An 8,996-nucleotide genomic window follows, 5' to 3' on the forward strand; every position below is an offset into this window, starting at 1 on the left:
AAGAAGAAGAAGAAGAAGAGAGGAGGAGGAGGAAGGAGAAGAAGAAGAAGAAGAAGAAGAAGAAGAAGAAGAAGAAGAAGAGGAAGGAGGAGGAGGAGGAGGAGGAGGAGAGAAAGAAGAAGAAGAGAGAAGAGGAGGAGGAGGAGGAGGAGGAGGAGGAGGAGGGAGGGGAAGAAATAATTGCTGATTGAGAGGGGAAGAAGAAGAAGAAGAAGAAGAAGAAGAAAGAAGAAAGAAGAAGAAGGAAGAAGAAGAAGAAGAAGAAGAAGAAGAAGAAGAAGAAGAAGAAGAAGAAGAAGAAGAAGAAATGCTAATTGAGAGGGAGAGGAAGGAGGAGAAGGAGGAGGAAGGAAAGAAAAAGAAGAAAGAAAGAAAGAAAGAAAGAAAGAAAGAAAGAAAGAAAGAAAGAAAGAAAGAAAGAAAGAAAGAAAAAGAAAGAAATGCTGATTAGGAGGAGGAGGAGGCTAGACAGCTAGAATGACTACACTCCTGGGATAAAAGGATGTGCAAACGAGGAGCAGGGGAAATGCTTCTTAATTAGCAGCTGGTTGGACTCAGACTAGCCAGAGAAGGAAGGCCGTTTCCAGTAAAAGAACAGCAAAGGTCAATAGAGAGGTCAGGACGAAGCCTTCCCAGCTTCCCTGGACACTCATGGCCGGCTGGGGGATTCTGGGAATTGAAGTCCACCCATCTTAAAGCGGGAAACCCCGGCATATGAGTTCCACCGACCGGTACGCACCCTGTTTGAAAACCCATCTAGATAAAGGGCCAGACTCAGAACAAGGAAGAGGCAAGGAAGAACCAACATTAGGGGCAGCCCCTTTTTGCAAGGGATCCTCTCCTTGCCCGCAGGGCCGAAGGCACCAAACCGTGAAAAGACAACAACAGCAACCACAACAACAGGGCAACCCAGTCAGAGCATATGGACTCTCCGCTTAGCCTCTTGCGAGGGAAATCGTTCGCCGAGAGCAGAAAGCAACAGAGAGGAACAGGGACTGAGCGGTGGCAGTTGACCCGAGCATCAGGCTAAGTGCCCGCCTGGCACGGGAGCTGTTTGCAAGGCAGCTCTTGATTCAATAGCCGGCCCCTTAAATTGACTTTACAGCAGCCCTGTGCAAGCAGGGGTGATGGGGACGACGTGGCTGTTCCTCCGACGAGGCAGCCTTCACCGATCCCAGGCCATCATTTATTTATTTGGAAATGTTTCTCCCAAGCTCTCCTTTCTTGCCTGTTTGCCTTCCTGTCTCTGGAGAGAGAGAGAGACAGAGAGAGCTGCAAGGTCTTTGCTGAAAACGGATGGGTAACAGCGGATGCTTGCTAAATCAGCTGGCCACCGAGACCTCGGGAGACCCTATTTAATCATGGCTGCGCCCGGGAGAAGCAAACGTGCTGCGTGCAGACAATCAGGAGACCTGCTGGTCCCTTGCAAGGCTGACCCATTTACACCGGTTCGGGGTTGGCCTCTTCAGAGGCACAAAATGTTATATCCGGTGTGTGTTGAACATCCTGGAATAGGTACATGCGTGCACGGTGGCAGGGAAGATGGAAAAAAAAATAAGCGTTAAAACCAGAAGGGATCGAATGCAGGCTGGAGAATCGGTTCCGGAAAAGCTTGACTGGATGCACAATAAAATAATGAAGACAAAACAGGCTGGAAGCTATTGGTGGGCGCCTGGGGAATTTGCAGCTTGACCTGCAAAGATTTCTGCCTCCTCACTGCTCCCTGTTGATGATAATGAAGTCCTCACCCCAGAATAAGACTTAAGCGTGAAATAAAGCAAGATGGGAAAGGAGCATAACCTGATTTGGCAACTGAAGAGCAATGCATCCACATTTTAAAAAAATCCTTGGCTTCCTTTTGCGTCCGTTGTTGGTCAAACCTGGCCCTATTGAGATTGGCAGTTCCACCAATTTCCTTGAAATCTGCCATCCTGTTGCATACTTGTTGGTGCTTTGTCTTGATTGTCATCTGCTGGGTCTTCCAGTTTCTGGGTGGTTTGTTGTTGAGCCTTAGCTTTTAGGTGTCTCCTTCAGCTCTGTTTTTGATTATCTCAAGCTGCTTTGGATGGATCATCTAATTCTTCCTTTGTGCCCCAGACTGATCCTTCAGGTCTGGCTCTGAGAGGTCGGCTCTCTGCAGGCTACTAATCTATCTGCAAAACCTTGTCCTCCATCTTTTCAACACCTCCACAAGTCAAGCATGAATGAGCCACAGAGACATGGTCTCCAGGAAGCCCGGAGATAGTCCAGGTATGGCCAATGAAACCTCTGCAAGAAAACCACCAAGCTCAGAGAGAACCAGGGACTCCACAGTTCAACCCTGAGCTACAAAAATTCTCCTCTCTGCGTAAGATTTAGCCTTGGAGCCCTGCTTACAAAACCACTTGGGTTATCTTTCCATGGTGGCCGGCTCCTGTAGCATGTCGTTCTTCTCTTCTGCAGAAAAGTCCACGAGGCAGGTGGAGAACATTTGCAGAAGACATCCTGGAGCTTTTCATTCCACAGTGAAGTCTCTGGCAGCGCTCCGCTGTTCAGCAACCTGAAGGAAAAGGAGCTTGGTTCAACTGATCCATGATCTCCACGGGATGCAGGGCCTCTTTTCGCCTTTGAAAGGATGTTGGGAAAGGCTCATTAGTTTTAAGACAAGCTCTTTTCAACGGCTATCATTTTTAATTAGGGAAGCCGTTGAGCTGGCAAACTTCTCATCTTCTGCTGGAGGCTAAAGACAGAAGCGGATGCCATTTCTTCTCTGGCATCATTGCTGAGGAGTCTGAAAGGAGGAGCCACAGTCTGAGTCTGGGGATGGGAATGGTCTTCTGCAAAATGTTGCAAGGTCAAGACAGATGCCGGCTCCTCCTCCATGGTCAGGCAGATGGGTAGCAGATCTCCCCAGTATCCGAGGACAGTTAGAGAGTGAATCAAGGGAGGCTATGATCAAGATCGCGTGAAGTGTGAATACCACTTTATAAGGCCTTGGTAAGGCCACACTTGGAATGTTGCATGCAGCTTTGGTCGCCATGATGTAAAAAAAAAGATATTGAGACTCTGGAAAGAGTGCAGAGAAGAGCAACAAAGATGATCAGGGGACTGGGGGCTAAAACACATAAAGAACAGTCGCTGGAATTGGGTATGTCCAGTTTAATGAAAAGAAGGACCAGGGGTGACTAGGATAGCAGTCATGGAAAGAACCCAGAAGGCTGCTTGCTTGTCTCAGCACTCCACTTGACCAGACCCAACATCTGCTGCTCCCAGCCCAGAAGGGCAGGTTCTCCTTAGCCAGGAAAAAGGGACTCAATTTAGCCCTGCGTTTATCAGCGAGCAGTTAAGGTGGAGAGATTTATCGATGTGGCTGCTCAGAGTTGACACGGACTTAATGGCGCATCATCCATCCATCAATGTTAAGGTGGAATAACAGAATAACAGAGAGACCTTGGAGGTCTTCTAGTCCAACCCCCTGCTCAGGCAGGAGACCCTACACCATTTCAGACAAATGGCTGTCCAGTCTCTTCTTAAAAACCTCCAGTGTTGGAGCATTCACCACCTCTGGAGGCAGGTTGTTCCATTGGTTAATTGTTCTCACTGTCAGGAAGTTTCTCCTTAGTTCGAGGTTGCTTCTCTCCTTGACTAGTTTCCATCTGTTGCTTCTTGTCCTGCCTTCGGTGCTATTTGGAGAAGAGCTTGACTCCCTCTTCTTTGGGGCAGCCCCTGAGATATTGGGACACTGCTATCATGTCACCCCTCACCCTTCTCTTCATTAAAAAAAAATGGCTAGAAGCCCTTTCAAGTCAAGCTTGAGTTTGGGTGAAGTCATCTTCTTGGCATCTTAATTTGCCACTATTTCCTTCCAAGATGTTTTTCACACTCCCGTTCTAGCCCAGATGCCTGGTCTCATTGCCTCCCCTTCAAAACCCCTCTGATCCCACCCAACTCCGTTTCTGCTCCGGGATCAGCCAAAGGTTGACCAAAGAGGGTTGGTTCTTCATGGCAATTTCCTTCAGATAAAAGATGCCTCCCTCCCATCGTTTGGGGATGAGATGCTGGCCCCTTTCTGTCCCCTCTCCTGAAGCTCCCAGATGGGACATCTATTATGGGGAACATCTGGGGAAGGAAGGAGCTGCCAGGCCCAGCCAAAACCAATGAATACTCATGAGCTTCTGGAAGACCTCTTAGAAGATTGAGTAGGAAAGACCAGCAAAAAATGCTTCGTACAGCAGAGTCAGGGAACTGACTGCCAACTCCTGGTGTATATTTAGAAGGCTTGAAATCAATATCAACTTAATGCAGTTTATTCTCCCAATAGCATCTTGATCCATAAAAAGCTGGCCTTGCTCCCAAGTGGGAGGGTGTGCCTGGGATTCATTACAGAACCCACCCACCCACCCACCACAGGGTGTCATCCTTGCTCCAAACAAATGGCCTTCTCTATTCCAGGCAACAGGCTGTAGCAGCTTTTAAATCTTTCTTGATAAGAGGGTTTAAACCCGTCTGATTATCTCCTCAGTCAGTTTCTCCTCTTCCTCCTTTTGAAGTTTCCATCTGAAAAAATGCAGAATGTCAGGAACCCACCTCTTTGCTATAAAGGTAAAGGTAAAGGTTCCCCCGCACGTGCGTGCTAGTCATTTCCGACTCTAGGGGCCAGTGCTCATCTCTGTTTCAAAGCCGAAGAGCCAGCGCTTGTCCGAGGACGTCTCCGTGGTCATGTGGCCAGCATGACTAGACGCCAAAGGCGCACGGAACGCTGTTACCTTCCCACCGGAGTGGTCCCTATTTTTCTACTTGCGTTTTTAACGTGCTTTTGAACTGCTAGGTTGCCAGAAGCTGGGAACGAGTAACAGGCGCTCACTCTGTTACGCGGCACTCGGGATTCGACCCGCCAAACTGCCGACCTCCTGATCGACAAGCTCAGCGTCCTAACCCACTGAGCCACCGCGTCCCTTTTCTTTGCTATGTTCAGTTAGAAAAGAAAGGGAAGGGGATTGCATTATAATGGGGAGGGGGCCTTCATAAACCATCAAGGGCTCACGGATGTTTGATAAGCAGGGAGTTGGCGTGAGCGAGATCAAGGGTATAGCGTTATTTCAATCACTCAAGCAAGTCAGCCAAGGGACAGACTACAAAACAAGGTGGAAGAAGACACAGTGAAAAAGAAAGAAATAAGCAAACATCCTCCTGTGCTGGGACTCCAGCTGTTGATTGTAATGGCAGATGGAATGTAGCTGTCATTGCTGGGTGGGCCTGGTCTGAAAAAAAGGTGGAGGTCAAAGTAGGAAAGTAACACGGCTCCTCCAGACTTTCTGTCTTACCTTCCTTTTTAAATATAAATGTGTGGCTCAAATTATTGCTGAGATTCTTCCTTATCTTTCTTCTCCTCCTCCCAATCCACACTTCTTCCTTCTTCTTCTTCTCCTCCTCCTCCTCCTCTGCTTCTCTCTCTTTCTCTTTCTCTTCTCTCTTTCTCTTTCTCCCAACATTTTCTGCTTCAGAATTAAAGCGCTGCCCTTTTTTCCCCCCCTCCCTCAAACGTGCTTGGATTTTTGAACGTTTCATCCCATCGCCTGCCCGCCCACCCACCCACCCCTGCCTTGCTCAGAAAATGAGCTGGGGCTTAAACGCTGACCCCCAACCCTTTTGCAAAGAGCTCCTGTTTCTCTCCCTCCGTCCATCTTCTCTGTCTTTCATAAACTTCAAAGAGGCTGCAAAAAAAAAAAGACGCCTAAGGCTGGTTGAAGGGGTCAACAGTAATTTAATATCAGAGGACACCGGGAAGGAGGGTGACCGGAGACGACAAAAGCAAAAAAATCTGGCCTAAACCTTGAGCAGAGTAAAAATCGTCCACCTTGACTTTCATCTTTATGTGCTCGCTGCTAAATTAGTCTCTCTCTCTCTTATGTCTTATTGGTTGTTTTTCATTGTTCCAGAAGAGCCGTAAAAATCCAGGAGAGGTTGCCTGTTGCTGCAATCGGGATGTAAAACAAAATGAAAAAAGAAAAAAGAAAAAAAATAAGACACAGAGAGAGAAGGAAAATAAATAATCTTTCAACGGCAGGGCTGAGTTTTGCTGAGCAACAACTCATATGTGGGACTGCCTGGGGTGCCACAAATGTAGCGGGCCGGTGCTTTGAGGTCCCCTCAGCACCCATTGTACCCCATTTTCAATTTGTAACACGGAAAAGAAATTGCTTCAGCCCGAATCTCCCCTCGCTTACAACCTCGTTGCCTGAATTTCACAGGAGGGATTAAAGGCAGGGGAAGGAGAAGAGGGCGGAACTTGGACTGCGGTTCCTCAGCCAAGCTCCATGGCTGGATCTCAACACTTTTGGCATTTGGGACTTCCCTGCACTTGCAGAAACCTTTAGGTTTTCCAGAAATCCGTAGGTTATCATGCAGAGATTTAAGCCATCCCCCAACCAGGGATAAAAGAGAGTTTTGGAAGAAGGCAAGAGAGACCCTTAAAGAGAATGAGAACGCTTTCTGATGCCCACAAAAAAAAAGGTTCTCATTCTCCTTGATAGGCCTTGTCTTCTTCCAAAGCTTTTTTCATGAGGGGTCCTTGTTGTTCTCTGAGCTTAGTTGTTTTCCTGCAGATGTTTCGTTGCCCAAAGTACAGCAGGTATATCACCTGATGATGTTACCTTGTTTGGTTAATGAAATGTTTGCAAGAAAACAAGCAAGCTCAGAGAGCACCAAGGATCCCACAGTCCCCACCTCTTCCTTCTCCTTCTCCTCCTTCTCCTTCTTTTTCTCCTTCCCCCCCCTCCTCCTCCTCCCTTCTGCAAACCCCATTCCCTTCTAGCACTGATGATGTTACCTAGTTTGGGTAATGAAACGTTTACTCTATCACTTCCTTCCCTCCCAAGTTGGGTGATGGCTTAAATCCCTGCTTGGTAACCTAAAGATTTCTGAATGAAACCCATGCCAGGTTGTCATGGTTTCACTTGGCTTGGCTGATAGGAAAGAAATGATGATGATAACTTTATTGTCACTTTGAATGTACACCAATCGGCAAACATCAAAATGAAATTTGGTTGCATACAGCTCTCAAAGGGTCACCACCTCCGATATATACTCCTTGTTCGTGGCGCGCTCAAATTTCACATTGTCCATTTTAGTCTCTAGGGAGTGAACGATGGCAAACAGGACAGATGGAAATGGGGCTTCATGTGGATTAGTCCTCAAGTTAGCTTGTATGACCACCTGGGAGAAATATTGTTTATATATCAAACTTGCTTGTTGCCAACATTCAGTAATGAATTTCTGCCCGGCTGTAAACTCTTACGGGCAGGAGCTTCAAAAGCATCGTTGTAGGCTTAACTGAGAAGGTAGCCCAGCCAACTATCTTGAGTGTTTGTGGATTCTTCAAGTTTCTGCATCCTTCAAGAGCCAGGAACAAAAGGCTGTCCCTCAGGTCTCCTGCACTGAATCTCCAAGAATTAACTACAATGCTGTTTGTCAGAGTAGGTGGTAGAGTAGGTGGCACTGGCGACAACTCCCTGGCCTTGGATGATCAAAGTCTGTAATTGGTGTCAGAGTTGCTTTCATCTGCTGGACTGAAGCACTTTCAAGTATTTCAGCCAGTTCTTTCCCAGTACGCCGTGTGCAAATTCAGCTCAGAAATTCAATTCAGCTGAAATCCTGAACGGGCTCTCTCTCAACCAGTCCAGAAAGCCAAACTGGGCAATCGGATCAGATCCCTGCCTTTCTGCCTTTTTCAAACTGATTTTGGATCATCAAAACCAACACGTCCCAACTGGTCTTCTAAGGGAAGTCTCAAAGGCTGAGGGACGTCCTTCGGTTCCTGGTTATCGAGGTATGCAGAAGAACCTGAAAAACCGAGGAAGGAAGACTCACACAATCTACTCAGTATGAATGCTAGAGTTAAGGGCAGAGTCCAGAATCTTTACCAATTGAGAGAGGGACCCCCAGCCCTCTCTTATTAATGGCTCCATTAGGGTGGAGTCTCTTTGAAGGTTCTGACTCTCTTCTTCACTTCCTTCCATCTTTTCCCACCTTCAGAGGCTTCTCTAGGGAGTTAGGTCTTGACAAAATGGATAATTTGAGCATGGTCATTTGTTCCTCGAGTGAGGACATTGGGTTGGTTGGTTTGATCACCCATCGGTTGGCTTTCTTGGCTGTTCACAGTCTTCTCCAGACCCTTCTCCAACCCCAAAGTCAATAGCTTCCGCCCTCAAATTCAGTAGAGTTGTGGTCTCCAGTCCCACCTTAGACAGGAGAATAACGAACACCAGAAAGCTCAGATTACAGTGTCATCTGCAAATCCTTTATGTCAGGCGGATATTTTTATTCTCCTATTGCAGGTGGGAGTCCATCTAAGGAGGTGGTCGATGGACTTGGATCAGGGATTTTGCTGCTTACATAGCCAGCCTTAGCTACGGGGCTGCAATGAAAGATTTCAGTCTAACGCCGGACTCAGCTGAGATGTTCTTTTGACCTCAGAAAGTAGCAGGCTGTCAAGGAAGATGGAGCAAGATGGATCCCGGAGGCAAACGCAGAGCAAAACAAAGAGACAGACAATCCCTGGAACCTCCAGATTTCAGCAATTCCGATTAATGGATGTCAAAGCCTGTTGATATTAACATTTGCAGCATTATGCGGCGTGCCCAGTGCAACCTGTGGCTGTGGTGCCAGCACTCACGCAGATAAGGTAATTATCCACTTATTTCAATCAAAAAAAGGTGGGAATTAAAGTGATGAGATGCCAGCCAAAGCCGGCTGACAATTTGCCTCTTGCTTTTTCCTGACGGATTTGTGTAATTTGCCCTGTTTTTAATCTTTTGGTCCCTGCTGTTTTTTATCAGGTTTGACTTAACGAAAGAGAGGTGTGAAATCCAGTATTTTCCTGAAAGATTTTTTTTTTTTTGGAGAGGGCAGAAGGCTGTGTAGTTTCCCCTACAAGAAGCTCAACTCACAAAGGAGAAATCCTAAAGTGTGGCCTTGCTAAGACCATACTTGGTATATGGCATCCAGTTGTGGTCACC

This window comes from Vipera berus (genome assembly GCF_964194415.1).
Source record: "Vipera berus genome assembly, chromosome: 13".
Taxonomy (NCBI): Eukaryota; Metazoa; Chordata; class Lepidosauria; order Squamata; family Viperidae; genus Vipera; species Vipera berus.